This window comes from Quercus robur, chromosome 5 (genome assembly GCF_932294415.1).
Source record: "Quercus robur chromosome 5, dhQueRobu3.1, whole genome shotgun sequence".
Lineage (NCBI taxonomy): Eukaryota > Viridiplantae > Streptophyta > Magnoliopsida > Fagales > Fagaceae > Quercus > Quercus robur.
In genome coordinates, this window is record NC_065538.1 from 15,349,443 (window position 1) to 15,369,819 (window position 20,377).

Genomic DNA, 20,377 nt, shown 5'->3' on the forward strand with positions numbered 1-20,377 from the left:
TAATTCCTAAGGTGTAGAATTAATTAAGTTTTTGAATTAATATCAAATATATATCTACATTAAAAATTTTCCTCTTAAAAAGGAAAAATATAGTATTTATAATTCATTGTTTAATTGGAGAATGTAATGTAAACCACTTAAACGATTGTACCCAAAAATTTTCAAAAGCCGTTAAAGATCAAATACATGATTCTCATTTTTGGACAACAACTTACCTGGCTAAAGGATTGGATTCCTTAATCGTATTCATATTGACATTATCAATTGAATAATTTGATTCACCCTCGAAATTCTCCCTTTTAATTATTTCAGATGTCAAACATTCTTTTAGTCTCACTACCACCTCACTCAGTGGTGGCCTATTACTGGAGGTGGTGGACACACAAGCCATTGCTATTTCAACAGCTTTCCAAGCAAAGTTAATGTTGAAATCTCCACCCAACCTTGGATCAACAATATTTTGAATATCTCCTCTATCAGGCATCATTCTCACCCATTGGCTTATGGGAGTGTTTTCATAGGATCTTTCAATCGTGGGTCGACTTGTGATTATCTCCAAAAGAACAACCCCAAAGCCATAATATCGCTTTTCTCAGTCAGCCTATACGAAATGGAGTACCTACAAGCAAATGCATGTCATACTTTTTTATTCTTCTTCATTTTTTTTTTTCATCTTTTGTTTTAACAAGATCAATTTTCAAGTGACTCCTGTAAAGTTGTAATTTACAACTATATGTTTTTTTGGCTTTAATTCCATTCCAAATTTGATTGTAATTATGTTCAATCTTTGTACCTTGTATTTATTGTGGGATTTAATTGTAAGGGTTGTGTGATAGAGAGAGAGAGTGTGAAGACTCAAGCAATTGAAGACAGAAGAGTTTTCGTGGGTATCTCGTGACTAAGCATCCCGCAAAATGATGCATGTGCCTTGCACATGACTGGAATGCGAAAAGTCAGGACAGATGTAGACAGCTGTGTTTTGCGAGTAGCTCGCATGTAAGGCCTTCCCACGAGACACTCATGAAATATTTTGTTTTGCCAGACCATGCTATCTGATACACACTTTCTGTACCTACACTATATATACCTACATTACCCATAAAAGTTGAGGAGTGATTCAAAGAGAAAACCCTAGCCACAAACCTTGAGAGTTAGAGATTGTTATACCCACAATCTTCTACACAATTGCTTGTGGATTTTTCTCAACTCCTACCTCTCCATTTTCATATTCTTGAGAGGTTGATAGCCCAAACACTTACCACACCCTTTTAGAGTGTTCAGTGAGGCTTTGGTGCTGCTAGGAAGCATTGGAAGAAGCCAAGGATGGAAGATGCAACATGGAGCTTGTTATGGGATCCGAAGAGCTAGTCAAGACACGGTTTCGAGAAGCCTTGTTAGAGTAGGAGCTTGGAGAGCTTAGGTACGTCGGGTAGATTAGGCTTGGAGGGTTTCTTGCTAACCCATGTATCCCAATTGATTGTCTAGTGGATCAATTACCGCTTGGAGGGCAGTGGAGAGGTTTTTCTCCGAGTTCTTTGGTTTCCTCTTTGATAACACATGGACATGTTATCTTGTGTTTGCATTCTTCTTCCCTACTCTTTTACATTTTATTTTACTGCTGTGTTATAATGTTTACGGGTTAGAGTAGCTTGTTTGTTTATCTGCTCACATTTACTCTATTTCGTACTTAGTATTAAGTTAGAGTAAAATCTTTAGGTCTATTCCGTACTTAGTATCAATCGAGTCGTAACTTTAATTTGGGGGTCTAAATAGCTCTTGTGTTTTCACACATTTTCACACATTCAATTGGTATTAGAGAGGGTATACTTGATTTGGTTTCATTACCTAAGTGTGATCCTTGACTCCTTGTGTGTTTTGCAATGGATAGTGTTTTGTATGCTTCTATGGATGTTGATGATTGTAGCATGCCATATGTTTGTGAAAATGCTACTATATCATCATGATTATGATGCCATGTTGCATTAATCTTTAGGTGTTGTTGATATTCCCAACATCAAACTCTTGAAGAAAGACGCTAAGAAGTTTCATAAGAATTTGAGCAAGTTTCATTGAAAAAGGATGATTTGATTGCTAAGCTCAATGAATCCAATGAATTGGTTGAAAAGTAGAAGAAGCTTTCTGAAAATTCTCTTGAAATGCTAAAAGAGTTTGAATGTTTAAATATGGACTTGGATGCTAAACTTGTTTTGTCTAACAAACTTGTTGATGATCTTAAGTGTGAATGAATCTCTTAAGATGCATGCCAAGTATTTGATTGCTGAACCTATTACTAAAAATGATGAAAATATTTGTTGCAATCATGTTGTGGTACCCAATTTTGTGCCTATTGTGTGTTCTACCTCTAAAGACAAATCGATGTACATTCCTCCACACAAAAGAAACCAAAAAGTGAAGAGAAAGGCTCTTAAGCTAAAGCCTCTGTTGAGGTCTCAACCTAAGGTTTTGGATGAATCTAAGCTTATTCCAACTTGCCACCATTGCAATGTGATTGGTCACATAAGACCTCAATGTTGAAGAGAGAACAAAATCATGTTGCTAGATTTCTTCCCAAAAAGCCTAGTGGGCCTAAACACATTGTTTGTCACTATTGTGGTGCCTTTGGTCATCTAAGACCGCATTGCTCTAAGTTTCAAGCTCTTGAAAGAATCAAAAGAAAAGAGAAAGTTGAGTTTCTTGGAAGTTGTGCTATGAAAGCTAAACCGGTTATGGGGGAAAATGGTAAGTTATTGAAAAAAGTTTTTGATGTTCTTACCTCCTTGTCTATGTGCATCTCTGGTTATCATTCTTCCAACCCTTGTCTCACTTCTCATGAGACACTAATTCTAAGCAATCATTCCGTTTGGATGAGAAAGGGTTCCTATGATTGAGCTTTTACTTTTTTGGTCCTTGTTCTAATTTTTTCGATTTTTGTAGGACCTTTCATGCATTTGTGCATCATGCATCTCTTTATATGCATTGTTTTGTTTTTTGTTGATCTTACTTTACTTGTTCTGTTTTTTTGTGTTCAAAATTCAAAAACCCATGAAAATTGAAAAAATTTCAAAAAATTTGATAGCTTGTGTTGTGTATATTAGATGTGAGTTTAGCCTAGTATCTTCGTACTTATGGCGTAGTGCATTTACGAGCTTGGCTTGTTATGTATGCACATATATCTTTGTGGGAGAAATCTTGAAAACTATGGGTGATTGTTGTAAATAGATCTTCAAGCTTGTCATGAATGATTGGTCAATAGTCTTGATAGTCTTGATACTTGCATAGACTTGTGCCTATATATCTTCCCACCTTTATTTTTTATGTTTTTGCAATAGAGATCATCAAATGTAAATCTCAAAATGGAAAAGAGATTATGAGCTACAAAAGCCTGTAGTAAATACCAGTATTTGACTAGGAAAAAGGGAAAGCGACTCTTGTATTGAAATGTACGGTGCTCAAAATGCCAATGACTAACTCTCAATGTTGAAATATAAAAAATTTCAAGCACCGATCTTAAAAAGAGATGTATTATCCAAAAAAGGATCAAATGTTATAATTTATGCAAAAGCCAAATGGAAAGCTTCTAAGTTTTGTAATCATTCTCTTGTGGGAGGTCATATATGGTCATTTCTATAATTGAGATAGTCAACTTGACTGAGTACTAGTTGTGTATGACTTGATTAAATTGATCATTAAAACTTCACTCTGGTCTAAGGACTATTCCACATTTGATACTCACCCACAACACACAAGACTTTGATTCAATTAATGCTTATCTCATTTGTGTGATTGTACATGTTCAAATGTGTTGTGGATGCTCAATCACTTGTCGATCAAACCTAAAAATTTTTTTTGTGTTTTATATGTTTCTGAAGGTGATTTTATACTTTCATGCTTTTAGTTTTTGTTCAAAATGCATTTTTGTGTTTTTCTTCAAAAACTGGTTTAGAGGCTATTTTGCGAGAAGCTGGCGACTTAGAGCTATCTGCAAAATGTGCTTAAGGGAAATTACAAAGTCACATTTTCATACAAAGAGTCTCGCTATTGCCTCATGAGTATTTCGTGACTAAACTCTTCTCGCGAAATGTTTTTAGGTAAAATCTGGAAATTTTTCAATTTCATACAGAGGCTATCACAATTGTCTCGCAACTGTTTCACAACTAAAAGCTTTTCGCAAAAGCTTCAGTGTGTCTCATGACTAATATTGCAACTGCCTAACCTGTGAAAAATGCGTGTTTCCAATTTTATATAGCAAATGTGACGGTTTTTTCAAACACTTTGTTTTTCCCTCGCATTGCCTCTCTCGAACCCCTCTCAATCCAAAATCATTTTTCACTCAAACCCCATCATTTTTAAGCAAAAATCTCTGCAAAATCACTTCAGTGCATTTTTTCCTAAACATTGTTTTCACTTTTGTCTTAGATTTTGCGGATTATAGCTTAGGGTTTTAAAAATTGGGGATTTTCAAAAACTGGGTTGGGGTTCTTAATTTTGTGCAAAGTTTTTTCAAAATTTTAATTGGGTTGAGTCCCATTTAATGTGTTTGTATCTGTGTTGGCCCCATGTGGCAAATTAAACATGTATTAGGGCAAATTTTCATCATGTTCATGCATTTTCCATAGGTGTTATGTACTGTTGCATGTTAGGTGTTTGACAGAATGTCCTAGTGACATTCTTGTGTTGAATTGGACTCAAGTAAGTCCCTTTGCTTGGGTTTCCTTTCGATTGAACATGCTAGACATGTTTTGATCAATGGGAGTGTATTTTACACACTTTAATTTTTTTGTGCCTCAGTGTCATGCCATGCACACACTATGCACACACTAGGCATCCTCTTGGCGCACCCCATGCACCTCCTACTACACTCACTTGCGTCAGCACATGCACAACACAGACACACACATGCACAGTCATGTACTTAATGCATTATGCCTCTGTTTACATGTTTTAACACTTATAGCATGTTGTTTTCAGTTTGTTTGCTCTATTTTGAGTTGGTTATACTCTGTTTTAAGATTTTTACTTTTTGTTTTGGACTAACTTGAATCTAATCAAGTTTTGTGTTCTGTTTCTGTGTTTTTGCACTTGTTCCTTTTTGTTGTGAATCTGTTTCTACAGAAGTCTAATCAAGTCATTCTTCGACTGAGTGATAAAAGCAAAATTTGTCACAACATAAAAGAGTGAATCTGTTCAACATGTTAATCACTCAGGTCATGGCTCAACTGCTCACACTACCCCTGGACATATTGAGACTATATCTCCTTACATTCCTGAGCCTTAGATAGCTAGCACTCAGCCATCACAATCTAGTTCTCACACCGACCGGTTCACTATTCTGGTTGAAAATTTACATGAGCATGTTTTAGGACTTGCAAATGCCATCTACTCCACAAACAACCAAGTTCAAATGCATCTCACTGAAATTGAGACACAGCCAAATGAGATTCAACACAAGTTAGAGGAGAGCCTTTAGCTATTCGTGCCAAAAAGTGGGAAAGCAATCTCTGTGTATAGACTGTATAGATTGGACGATAGCATACAGTAAGGGGGAGAGCATCTCTAGAAGGAAAGTGTGCATAGTGAAAAAGGGAGTTTTGTGAGCTCAAGAGGATAAGAAAAAGCTGACACAGACCATTTTTTTTGGTCATATACTCTTGGATAGTTGTTTTTATTGCTTTCTTTAAGCTTTAGTATGTTGTTCTTAATTTTAGTCTTATATTCAGTAGTTGTATTTATCTCAATGCTTTGTAGCATTTTTTTGTGCTTTTAAGATATTGCTAATATGTCTTTAGTACCTCACACTTGTACCCTGGTAGGATCTTGTATCCTAAATGCATATACTTCATGTATTTTGCATTGGTTGCATGTTAGACATGCAATTGATCATTGTGGTTGGTCTTCATTGCATTGCATGTTCGGATAAGCATTTATTAGTAAAATGTTCATTGTAGTCCTTCTTTAATGACTGTTCTTGTTTGATCAACATATGCTTATATGTTTTATAGTGTTTACAAACTTGATCGTACTTTACTTGCTCATGTACGTACCATGTATTCAACTTGTCATAAGCTTGATGAAAGTTTTGTTTGTGTGCAAGTGTTTTAGGTTACAGGTATATATGTACAAGTGCTTCACAGCTTCTAGATTAGGTGTGAGTGAGTTTTGCCACTATTCCCAAACTCATGTTTAAGTCTAAATTTTGTTTTAGAGGTTTTGTCACGGAATAGCCAAAAAGGGAGATTGTAAAGTTGTAATTTACAACTATATGTTTTGTTGGCTTTAATTCCGTGCCAAATTTGATTGTAATTATGTTCAATCTTTTGTACCCTGTAATTATTGTGGGATTTAATTGTAAGGGTTGTGTGATAGAGAGAAAGCGTGTGTGAAGACTCAAGCAATTGAAGACAGAAAAGTTTTCGCGAATATCTCGCGACTAAGCATCTCGTGAAATGATGCATGTGCCCTATACATGACTGGAATGCGAAGAGTCAGGATAGATGGAGATAGTTGTGTTTCGCTAGTAGCTCGCAGGTAAGGCCTTCCTGCAAGACACTCGCAAAACATTCTATTTTGCCAGATTGTGCTATCTGATACACACTTTCTGTACCCACTCTATATATACCCACATTACCCACAAAAGTTGAGGAGTGCTTCAGAGAGAAAACCCTAGCCATAAACATTGAGAGTTAGAGATTGTTATGCCCACAATCTTCTACACAATTGCTTGTGGATTTTTCTCAACTTCTATCTCTCTATTTTTATATCCTTGAGAGGTTGATAGCTCGAACACTTACCACACCTTTTCAAAGTATTTAGTGAGATTTTGGTGCTACTAGGAAGCATTGGAAAAAGCCAAGGATGGCTGATGCAACATGGAGCTTGTTGTGGGATCTGGAGAGCTAGTCAAGACATGGTTTTGAGAAGCGTTGTTGGAGTGGGAGTTTGGAGGACTTAGGTACATCAAATAGATTAGGCTTGGAGGGTCTCTTGCTAACCCATGTATCCCAACTAATTGTCTAGTGGATCGATTCTCGCTTGGAAGGCGGCAGAGAGGCTTTTCGCCGAGTTCTTCGGTTTCCTCTTTGATAACACATCGGCGTGTTATCTTGTGTTTGCTTTCTTCTTCCCTAGTCTTTTACCTTTCATTTTATTGCTATGTTATAATGTTTATGGGTTAGAGTAGCTTGTTTGTTTATCCGCTCGAATTTACTTTATTCTACACTTAGTATTATGTTAGAGTAAAATCAATTGAGCCGTAACTTTAATTTGGGGGTCTAAATGACTCTTGTTTTTTCACACATTTTCGAGCATTCAATTCCCATTCATATTAACTGGAAAAGGGCTTCGTTTCCCTTTCCATTTAGAAATGGTCACATGCTTGTGGATTTAAATAATACTATTATTGTATTTTACAAAACAATTTTGAAGATGATAGGTAAACTACGTAAAAATAAATAAACATACTTACTCAGGGTCAAGGTATCCAAGGGTGCCAGCAACACCTATCATTGAGACATGAGTGCCATCAGCTGGGAAAATTTTGGATAGACCAAAATTGGCTAGTTTGGCATTAAAATTTTCATTCAACAAGATATTTGTAGTCTTCACATCTCTATGGATTATAGGTGGTTTACAACCATTGTGTAAATATTCCAATCCTACATTTCACAGTAAAAAAATCATTTTTAGAATAGATGAAGCACTATTAAAAAACAATCAGCAAATAAACTCATTAGCTCATCAATAACCTTGTGCTGCTTCCATTGCTATATTAAGCCTTGCTTCCCAACCCAGGATATTAGCATTCTTACCTGCATCAATAAATAAAATGTGTTAGATTTTCTTGTTGTGTAATTCAATTAAAATAACTTTCATCATGTGACGATTAAAGTATGTTGCTAATGTTAGATTATGTCTCCCCTAGGCCCAAGCTACGTTGGGTCATATATTATATTGTACTAGTACTACTATTGGTAGGACATGCCTATATATATGAGTAATACTATATGCACAAAAAATTCACAACAGTTGAATTGACAAGTTTTTATTAATTCTTATTTGGGTCCACTACTAACACTATTTTTTTACTTGCCACTTACAATCTTCCACATCAACAATATCATTTTTTATTTTATTTTTTTGTCTATAGAATTTCTCTATGTTGGATTTTGTTTCTACTATCGTAATTGCAAACATCATTAGCATTATAAGCACAAGTGAGGAGATTTTATTCTTAGTTTAAAATGAATATGCATCTTTTTATATAAAATTTTTAACCTATATTCTTATATTTCTGATATCTCCAAAGCCCCCACATGACAGCCGCAACAATGAATAAGAGAATGACTGATATTGGAATAACAATATTGTTCTTCTTTTTGCATGATCCAGATCCACAAAGATTTGAATTTTCATCCACACTAGATTAATAAAAGGGATGTCAATGAAATTTTAATTAACACATTGAAATCTCTCTCTCTCTCCCTCTCCCTCTCTCTCTTCAATCTTTTCTAGAAGAGTTCATGTAATATGAAGGAAAATTATAAAAATGAAGTGTTAATATTTTCAACAAAAATCATACCGCAATAATAGTGTACCATTGTTTGATCTTTCTATGAGGTTAGCTGGAACAGAACCTGAAAGTTCAAAAACGTGTACAAAAACACTTTTGAAAGTTTAGACCCCTAAAAACCAACTTAACCAACACAAGCAATATGTCAAACAACTAGTGTGCGGAAACTTAACATATGCTATAATATGAAATTGGTTCAACAACTATCTAAGCCATAACAAAATAAAACCACAGCAGATAATGTAAAGGCAGAGATAGAGAGGAAGGAAGATGCAAACACAAAGATAACACCCGATGTGTTATCGAAGAGGAAACCGAAGACCTCGGCGAAAAACCTCTCCGCCGCCCTCCAAGCGGTAATCAATCCACTAGAAAATACAGTTGGGATACAAGGACAGCAATAGACCCTCCAAGCCTAATCTACCCAGTGCACCTAAGCCCTCCAAGCTTCTTGCTCCAACGAGGTTGCGCTGAACCTTTTTCTTTTCTAACTTCCCGGATTACGCTACTAGACCGTAGCATCAACCAATGAATATTGGCTCCTTCCTAACTGCTTCCCAGAACTCCAAACGACTGTCTCACAGAGATGATAATGGTGAGAACCAGGTTTGGTATAATGCCTCTCAAGGTTTTGACAATGGAGAGGAAGAGAGTGAGGGATTTTGATGAGACTCTAAGGTAGGGATTGTGTGTGAAACAATCTTGTTTTTCTTTAGGGTTTCTCTCTCAAAATTCTCTCTGGAAGCTCTCTTTCAATCGTGGGTTAAATGGGTATTTATACTGGAGTGGAGAGGAATGTGAAACGTCAGGTTTTGGCAAAACAGGGGTGGCTCGCGGCTTGACCTCGCGGCTTGACCAAGTCGCGAGATCCAGTCGCGAGTTAACCGTATGGCCAGTTGTCCTGTAGTGCTCCAGCTAGCATGACTGTTCATCTTCCAGCATGCTTGGCACGTGTGCAGCTTCTGGCGGCTTGCAGCCGCGAGTCCACCCGCGAGTCCCAGCCTCGACACTCTGTTTTCTTGCACACTCTTGAGCAATCTTCACTCTATCTCACTCACTACCCTTACAACAAACCCACCTAAATACAGGGTTACTAAATGCTGAATTACAAGCAAATTTGGCACGGAATAAAGCCAATTAGATGGTTGAATAAATTCAACCTTACAATCTCCCCCTTTGGCTATTTCGTGACAAAACCCTAAAACAGACTCTAGACTTAACATGTGAGTTGGGAACAATTGAACAAAACTCACTCACACCTAACTCTAGAAGCTGTGAAGCACTTGAATCATATGAACATAAACTCCTGAAACACAACAATACACCATGATCATTGTAAGCAGAAAATTATAAATGCATATGAAACAGGCAATATGAGATCAAGCAAAGATGGAGTTAATAAACAAACCATGGCTTGATCAACCAAGTGAACACCACAAGGTAGTGATCACAGTGCTCATTCACACTTGGAATGAACACAAGGACATACAAGTTAACAAGCACAAGGCAAGACACTTGTATGCTCAACACTCAACCAATGCATAGTACACAAGGCATATGCATCTAGGAACAATCCTACAAGGGCACAAGAGTGACAGTACATAAACCAAAATGCAGAACATTTAGATTAAAGTACTGATTTCAACATAGCATAAAGGCTGCACTTAAGCAAGGTACATACCATAAAGCCTACAAACTATGCATAAAACATTAACCCTAAAAGCTTACAAAAGCACATGGGTACAAACCAACAAATACCTGAATAACATCAACAACATATATCAAAGTTTAAACCAAGATTATAAGTTAAGAGTTAGGAACATCTATACACCAAAACACAGTGTATCAAAACCATAAAAACCATAAGTTTAGAAGATAAGACTAAAAACAAAAGTATGACAAAAGTATGTGTGTACTCCCTCTATCACTGTGCACACTTCCCTTTGAACTTTTCTCCCCCTTACTGAATGCTCTCCCCCTTTTTGTCAGGAATAGCTAAAGACTCTCGTCCAACTTTCGTTGAATCTCATCTAGCTGATTCTCCATAGTCTCGAGGCGCATTTGGACATGGTTGTTTGTGGAGTAGAGAAGTGCCACAAGCTCATTAACGCATTTCTGAATATGCTCAAGTACACTGCCAACTCTGTCAGTATGAGAAGCAGTTTGTGCTTGCGGAATACCAGTCGGTGAAGCTTCAGGAACATCACGCGATGCAGATGTGGTATGTGCAGGTGTCTCTGAGTCAGGGGTAGATGAAGTAACCGGAGAGATGTGAGCACTTCTTGGTGATTTAGAGGAGTGACTTCTGCTCGCTTGAAGAGTGAACAAGGAAATGGGATGTTGACGAGTCAACATTTTACCATCTGCAGGAGGAATAATGCCTGCACTAAGAATGAGTTTCATGACAAGACTGCAAAATGGAATGATTTCTCGAGCTGTAGATCGACATGCGGTCTTCCTCAAGTTGTAGTAGATGTGAGCACATATATCAATGGGGGCTCCTGTAATGAGGTCACACAGAAATATAGCTCTCCCAAGATTGATGAATGTAGTGTTGGACAGTGGGTAGAGATTGGTGAACATGATCAACTTCAGTGTGGTCAGCTCAGGTGCAAACTTTGCGGTGCTGATGGAAGTTCCTGCACTGGATACCTCATGATCGTGTCCTAGGATTTGTAAAATTTCTCCAACCTCTGGATTTCGTTCATCATAGGGAGTTAAATTCACATTCTGAGGTCTGGTGATGCCGAGAAGATCTGCGATGGAGTCTGGGGTAACACAAAACTCTGTTCCTCTGACCCAGAAAATGAGGTTAGGTCCAAGATCAGTTGCATTGGAGAAGCATTCTTTGACCAGCTCATCCATTGGATCATCAAAGTTTCCGAACAAGTTTGCCCAGTCTCGTTTCTCAAAGATTCGAGGGATGAAAGTAGTCCCTAAGGTGTTGAACTCTACTACCCGTTCCACTATAGTGGTTGACTTGTCAAACACATTTGAGTAGGCGTGTGAGTTAAGGGGAACTCTGAATCTATCCTCATTTGGATCTTGAGATGCCTGAGATGATAGACGAGTCCTTTTAGCAACTGGTGTTGCTGGTTCGTCAGCAACAATGTCTTTACCCCTGGAAGATCGACGAGACATCTGCAAGAGAACAGGCCAACAGAAAAGAACCAAGCAACAATACCCCACAAAAAGATTGTCAACAAGCTTCAGTGTAAACAATATTTCAATATATAAACACAAACTGAAGATAGTGCAGACCCAACCAAAACTTCCAACAATACACAGAAGCACAAGCTAATACTTGCATCAAACTTGGTGAAAGTGCACCCAGACAAAGATAGACAGCACAACTGACAAAAACTGTCTTTGAGACAGGTTAACATGACCATGATATGCAATAAGATACAGCATTTGAACAGTTAGAGCAGATAACATAAATCACTCCATCAGAGACATGAACATGGGGAAAATATTTCAATCGTGAAGAAACCAAACATCCACACAGGAGCACGTGGATGAGAGACATACATTATGTTAACATAACAACTCAGTGACCCAAAACCAAACACCAAATACAATACTCAAGCAAGTGTAATGAGTAAGTCAAATAGACGCCAAACCCATTTCATAAAAGATTCTCAGAAACACTAATAGGCAAAAATCAGAACAATGAAAAACACATTGTGACTGCTCAGCATGAAAATAGGTGAGAACAATATCACACAAGACACTCCATACCCATTTCACATAGAGATAAGAATAACGAATACAATACCAAACCAAACAGTAACAGAAATATGCAGGAAAAAGAAAATGAGATTGAGAAAGCAAAACCCATACCTTTTCTTGATGATTTGGATAAGAAACGAAGCACCAAAGGGGTTTGAAAAAAAATGGATTCACGAAGTGTGTGGGAGGAAGAACAGTTTAAAGAGAAGATGAACAGTTACAAAAGTTCGAGGGAAAACTGAAAGAGGTTTAAAAACTGCTCCTGTTTCTGCAAAACAAGCGATTTTCGCGACTTGATTAAGTCGCCACACAGTCGCCAGCTCAAGCCGCCAAAGCACTCAAGAACAAAATTTTGAAAAATTTTTCTAAGTGTTTTTCGCGACTGGAAGGTCTACCCGCAAGTGAGTCGCGAGCTGAGCCGCGAAAATCTCTTAGTGAACCTCGCGACTGGACCTTCCACTCGCGAACAAGTCGCCAAAAATGACCAGTGAAGATGCGACTGAGGCTCGCGACTTGACATACCCGCGACTGAGCCGCCAAAACAGGGCAAAACTGTATTTTTGAAATTTTCAGATTTTTCAAACAAAATACTTTCCAAAAATACCTAAAACACTCAAAAATCTTTTTGTGCTTGAATTAACAAAGATTGAGCATGAGAAAACACATTTTATCAAGTACAATCACACAAATGAATATGGCATTTATTGAACATAAACTTGTGTGTTGTGTGTGGATATCAACAATGAGATAGTCCTTTGTCTAATGTGAAGCTTCAATGATCAATTCAACCAAGGCATACACAATTAGCACTAGATCATGTAACCCATCTCAATTATAGAAATATGTATATATGACCTCCCACACAACTTGATAACATAACTTGGAGCTTTTCATTTGACTCCACTTTCAATCATAACATTTGATCTTTTTGATCTTTTGAGGCAATCATCTCTCATTGTGAGAGGGATGTATAACATTTCTCTATGAAAAACCGGCCTTTGGCCTTTTTGAATGAACATTCACTTTTAATATAAGGTCGCTTACCCTTTTTCCTAGTCAAATACTAGAATGTGCGACAGGCTTTTGCAGCTCAATATCTCTTTTCATTTGGAGATTTACATTTGGTGAGCTCTTTTTAGCAAAACAAAAATAAAAAGTGGGAAGATATATAGACACAAGTCTATGCATGTCTCAAGATCAACATAACCATTCACTAATCATTCATGACAAGTTTGAAGATCTATTTACAACAATCACATAGATTTCAAGATTTTTCCCACAGTGATATGAGTGCATGAAAACAAGCAATGCTCGAAAATGCACAAAGCCATTAGCACAAAGGTACAAGGCAAAACAAGTTTTGAGACAAAACTCAACAAAGTCAATCAAGCTTTTTGATTTTCTAATTTTTTTATGTGATTTTGGATTTTTGACACAAGAAACAAAAAGAATGATAAAACAAAATTAAGAAATATTCACAAGAGAATAATCAAACAACCAAAATCAAAAACAACAAGCATACCAAACAAACATAGTCACAAAGCATAGGAAGTATTAATGCATGGACATGTTGTAATGCTTATGCATGAGTACCCCTTTTCACCCACACGTCACTTGCGTTTGGGGTGATTTCCTTATAGGATTGGGTACGGGAGTTAGGGCTTTCAAACCTTCGTGAGAAGCTTTCCAAGCAGTTGGTGAATGCACCAATCATCTTCATCACGTTCATCATTCCGGGATCTCCATTTTGCTCTCTAGATTGATCACCTGCCCAAGTTCTCCTATCAATTCTGGGTCCTCCTGACCTTTGAGGAGTTGCACTGTTCTTTGCTCTCAGTTTTTGGCAATTTGGTCGAGTGTGCCCTTGAAGTCCGCAATAATGGCACATATACGTTCCTCTAGGACCTCTTTGTGGTCGTGGACGTGACTTGACACGAGATTCAGACCTGCCCACAGACTGATTACGATGATTCAGCATCCGTTGGTCCACCACATTCTTCTTCTCCTCCACCTCAAGCTTCACACCAGTAAGGTCATCTACAACTGGATCTTTGGCCTTTACAAACTTCACTTCTTTAGTGACATTTCCAGATGAACTACTTCCTCCGGTATATCCCAGTCCGGATTTGTCTGAAAAGCTCTTTTGAGATGATATAACATCATCTAGCTTCTTGGTGGTGACCCTCTCTATTTTTGCATTTGCTTGCACAACCTCATTCTCAAGAAATCTCACTTTAGTGTAAGCTTCGGACAGCTCACCATTCAGTGTTTCAATCTCGCATTTGGCCTCCCTATACCGGATTAGGAGACTTTTGTAGTCCTCCTCAGCCTTCTTCATTTTTCTCACAGCAGCCTTGGCCACCCTTGTATATTCACCCGACTTCTCCAAGAGTGAGTTATAATTCTCTTGAAAATTTGCTGTGCTTTCATCTTCTTCAGCTTCTGATTCTTCAACAATTCCTAGTGACTCCTCATCACTATGTTCTCCAAGATCTCGTACAAGTAGATTCAACTCATCCGAAGACTCAACATGAGCAATAGTCATGAAAGCTGAATAGTTCCCCTCTCCATCACAGCTCTCTTCAGATTCTAAGTCAGACGAGTCTGAGTCACTCAAGGTCGTGGCATACACTTTGCCTTTCGATTTCAAATAATTCGGACATTCCTTCTTAAAGTGTCCATGCCCGTTATATTCAAAACAAGTGACACCTTGTGTGGATTGGGATTCTTTTCCATCTTTCTTTTTGAAATCCCTTTTCTCCCTTCCAGAATTTTGGAATTTTCTTTTATCATCAAATTTCCCATTATTTTTGAATTTCAAAAACTTTCTGAAATTTTTGACAAGGTAGGCTACATCTTTGTCAACCACATCTTCTCCCGATGAGTCTTGATCTTCCACCTTCTCATTAATGGTCTTTAGAGCAAGGGATTTACTCTTCCGTTGATTTGGCAACGACATCTCATAAGTCAGCAGAGAACTAACCAGCTCCTGTACCTTGATGTCGTCTAGATCCTTGCTCTCTTCAATGGCTGTCACTTTAGCACGAAAACTTTCCGGCAATGATCGAAGGATCTTCCTTACAATCCTTGAGTCCTCCGTTTTCTCCCCCAAGTTAAACTTACTGACAACCACCTCATTTAGCTTCCCATAGAAAGAGTCAAAAGACTCATCCTCACTCATTTTAAGCTCCTCAAACCGAGTGGTCAGCATTTGTAACTTGGTGTCTTTCACTTTCTTCGTGCCTTCATAAGTTGTTTCCAGAATCTCCCATGCATCTTTGGCAATGGTAATGTGAGAAATCCTGTGAATTTGGCTGCCTTATCCCATGTGGATTTGGCTGCCTCAGGTTTGGTCCAACCAATCTCAACAGCATCCCACACGGATTCATCAATAGAACACAAAAAGGCTCTCATACGAACCTTCCAAAACGCATAATTACTACCATCAAAATATGGAGGTGCATTAAGGGATTGAGACCTATCCATCTCAAAAGGGAGTCAAGGATCACACAATGGTAATGAAACCAAACAGCAGTGTACCCGCTCTGATACCAATTGAAAGTTCAAAAACGTGTACAAAAACACTTTTGAACGTTTAGACCCCCAAAAACCAACTTAACCAACACAAGCAATATGTCAAACAACTAGTGTGTGGAAACTTAACATATGCTATAATATGAAATTGGTTAAACAACTATCTAAGCCATAACAAAATAAAACCACAGCAGATAATGTAAAGGCAGAGATAGAGAGGAAGGAAGATGCAAACACAAAGATAACACCCGATGTGTTATCGAAGAGGAAACCGAAGACCTCGGCGAAAAACCTCTCCGCCACCCTCCAAGCGGTAATCAATCCACTAGAAAATACAGTTGGGATACAAGGACAGCAATAGACCCTCCAAGCCTAATCTATCCAGTGCACCTAAGCCCTCCAAGCTTCTTGCTCCAACGAGGTTGCGCCGAACCTTTTTCTTTTCTAGCTTCCCGGATTCCGCTACTAGACCGTAGCATCAACCAATGAATATTGGCTCCTTCCTAACTGCTTCCCAGAACTCCAAACGACTGTCTCACAGAGATGATAATGGTGAGAACCAGGTTTGGTATAATGCCTCTCAAGGTTTTGACAATGGAGAGGAAGAGAGTGAGGGATTTTGATGAGACTCTAAGGTAGGGATTGTGTGTTAAACAATCTTGTTTTTCTTTAGGGTTTCTCTCTCAAATTTCTCTCTGGAAGCTCTCTTTCAATCGTGGGTTAAAGGGGTATTTATACTAGAGTGGAGAGGAATGTGAAACGTCAGGTTTTGGCAAAACAGGGGTGGCTCGCGGCTTGACCTCGCGGCTTGACCAAGTCGCGAGATCCAGTCGCGAGTTAACCGTATGGCCAGTTGTCCTGTTTTGTCCTGTAGTGCTCCAGCTAGCATGACTGTTCATCTTCCAGCATGCTTGGCACGTGTGCAGCTTCTGGCGGCTTGCAGCCGCGAGTCCACCCGCGAGTCCCAGCCGCGACACTCTGTTTTCTTGCACACTCTTGAGCAATCTTCACTCTATCTCACTCACTACCCTTACAACAAACCCACCTAAATACAGGGTTACTAAATGCTGAATTACAAGCAAATTTGGCACGGAATAAAGCCAATTAGATGGTTGAATAAATTCAACCTTACAGAACCAATAAGCTGATTTCTTTCTAAGTTTCTGCAAAGGTAAAGTGAATATAATTTATATCTCTTCTAACAAATAAATTTGCAGTAACAATCCTAAAATTCAACATACAGGACCCTCAAGTATTGCAATTGAGAAGAAATTTTGGTATTGATCCAGTTAGGCTATTGTCCAATAGATCCCTGAAATTGGCCAATTACTTACATTTCACATTGGTTGTCATAAAAATTGTAACCAAATTTGGTATTCATTACCAGATTTTAAAATTTTTGTTATGTGAATTGCAAGTACTTACAAATATTTTAACATCATGAGATTTGATATATCAGCAGATATCACTCCAGTCAATCCACTAGCAGACAAGTTCCTGATTCAATTTACATTTCACAAAATATTAATTAAGAGATACTAAAAAGCAAAAAGTCCCAATTCATGAAGCACATATCCGAACGAATAAACTTACAAGGATTTTATTCTAGGGGGGTTAATACTATCATAGCTACAATGTAAACCAATCCATGAGTATGCTTGTGGGAGACATGGATCACCTTCCCAATTTCTTTTTAGTTCGTATGTTGACATGATATTTGTGATGGCATCAACTATAACATTTTCATATGCATCCAAATAAGTAAGTAAAAAAAAAAAAGAAAAAGAAAAGGAAGGCACAATATTGACATGTGTGGAAGAAAACATACTATAAGGTTGAATTTAATCAACCATCTTGTTGGCTTCATTCTGTGCCAAATTTGCTTGTATTTCAGCAATTAGTAACCCTGTATTTAGGTGGGATTTTTGTAAGGGTAGTGAGTGAGATAGTGTGATGAAATGTTCAAGAGTGTGCAAGAAAAACAGAGACTCGTGACTAGATCTCGCAGGTGACTCACGGCTGCAAGCTGCCAGAAGCTGCACACGTGCCAGGCATGCCAGAAGTTGAAACGTCATGCTAGCTGGAGTACTACAGAATAAAATAGGGCAACTGGCCGTTCTGTTATCTCACGACTGGATCTCGCGACTCAGTCAAGCCGCGAGCTAGCCCGGTTTTGAAAAACTTGACTCTTCACATTCCATTCTCACCCTAGTATAAATACCCCTTATACCCACGAAAGAAAGAGAGCTTCCATAGAGAATTTTGAGAGAGAAACCCTAGAGTAAAACAAGATTGATTCATCTACAATCTTCACATAAGAGACTCTTCAAATTCTTCAACTCTCTTCCTCTCCATTGTTAAATCCTTGAGAGGCCTTTTACCAAAACCTTTTCTCACCATATCTATCAGTGTGAGAAGGCTGTTTGGTGTTCTAGGAAGCAGTTAGAAAGAAACCAATTTACATTGGTTGATGTTATGGTCAAGTAGCGAAATCTGGGAAGCTAGAAAAGAAATAGTTTCGGCACAATCTCGTTGGAGCAAGAAGCTTGGAGGGCTTAGGTACACTGGGTAGATTAGGCTTGGAGGGTCTATTGCTGTTCATGTATCCCAACTACATTTTCTAGTGGATTACTTACCGCTTGGAGAGCGGCGGAGAGGTTTTACGCCGAGGGCTTCAGTTTCCTCTTCGATAACACAACGTTTGTTGTCCTTGTGTTTGCATCTCTCCTCCCTTTATCTTTGCCTTTTATTTTCTGCTGTGGATGTGATTTTAATTGGCATAGATTGTTTACCAATTCTGTTTATAGCTTGTGTTCATTTTCCACACACTAGTTGTTTGTCATAAAGCTTGAATTTGTTATTTTGTAATTGGGGGTCTAAATGGTCAAGGGTGTTTTATATACTATTTGAACTTTCAATTGGTATCAGAGCGGGTGCACTTGTTGTGGTTTAATTACCTAAGTGCGATCCTAGACCCCTTTGTTATGGATGCTGTTATGGAAAAGGCCATGCTGAATTGTGATTTAAGTGTTTGTTATAATGACTCTATGAGTATGTTTGAAGGGTGTCCTAACAATGAACTCTTAGATTTATTAAAAACAAAGAAACATGCTAGGATATTTGTTCACATGCTGAAATATTTTGAAAATAAGAATCACATCTTACACAATAGCATATCTGAATCTAAATCTTTGATTAAGAAGTACAAAAGAAAAAATAGAATGTTGTGTGAGAAGATTGATAATCTGAAAATGAAATGTCAATCTAATAGAAGCATGAAAACTGAAGATAAAATTCTGTTTGAAGGTTAAGAATGTTTTTCTCATTCGAGCTTATTTGTGTACACCTCATTGAAGGTATTTAATTCATGCTTATGGTATCTTGACAGCGGGTGTTCTCGTCACATGACAGGAGATAAATTACTGTTTAAGACACTCAAAAAGAAGGTTGGTGACTATGTGACTTTTGGTGATGGAAGTCATGCTCAAGTTCTCAGTAAAGGGACTATTGAGATACCTGGATTACCTCTATTGAAAGATGTATTATACATCAAAGGGCTGAAGGCAAATCTTTTAAGCATCACTCAAATATGTGATGAGGATTTCCTTGTCCAATTCTCGAAGAAGGGATGCTTAATCATCAATGAAGAAGGGATTCAAGTCTTGGAGGGAAATAGGACTACAGATAATTGCTATGGAGTAGTTCCTACGGCACCCATTTCATGTAGAAGTGCTCGTGTTGACATGTTGGAACTTTGGCATCATAGATTTGGGCATCCGAAATTCAAACAAGTAGCTAAAGTGTTTAAACTTGAAGCAGTTAAAGGACTTCTAAAGTTTGGAAAGGTGAAGAAGGCTATTTGTGGTGCATGCCAAATGGGAAAACAAACAAAGGCAAGCCATCACAAGGTGAATGTGATTGCTACTTCATGGTGTTTAAAGTTACTTCATGTTGTTCTAATGGGGCCTACAAGAACTGAAAGTCTAGGAGGAAAGAGGTACATTATGGTCATTGTGGATGATCACTCAAGATACACTTGGATTGAATTTCTTAGAGAAAAATCAGAAGCATGTGAAAGGTTGGAAATCCTTTGCAAGAAACTACAAAACAAGAAAAGGGTTCCTATTGCCAAGATAAGAAGTGATCATAGGAAGGAATTTGAGAATGCAAGATTTGAGTCTTTCTGTGAAAAGAATGGAATCAAAAAGGAATTTTCAACCCCTAAAACTCCTCAACAAAATGGAGTGGTAGAGAGAAAGAATCAGGTGATTCAAGAAATGGCAAGAGTTATGCTACTAAACAAGGAAATACCTCAAAAGTTTTGGGGAGAAGCTGTGAACACCTCGTGCCACATTGGCAATAGAATATTCTTCCGAGTGGGAAAAAAGAAGACCACCTATGAGATTTGGAATGGAAAGAAGCCCAGAGTAAAGTACTTCCGAGTGTTTGGAAGCAAGTGTTATATTCTAAATGATCGGGAGAACCTTGAGAAATTTGATGCAAAAAGTGATAAAGGTATTTTCCTTGGATACTCTACTACTAGCC

The 20,377-nt window shown here is 38.0% G+C and overlaps 1 pseudogene; it reads right to left on the reverse strand.

Moving 5' to 3' along the window:
• Positions 1-211: 211 nt before the first annotated feature.
• Positions 212-20,377, reverse strand: part of LOC126727871 (probable LRR receptor-like serine/threonine-protein kinase MEE39) — a 33,088-nt pseudogene continuing 12,922 nt past the window's right edge.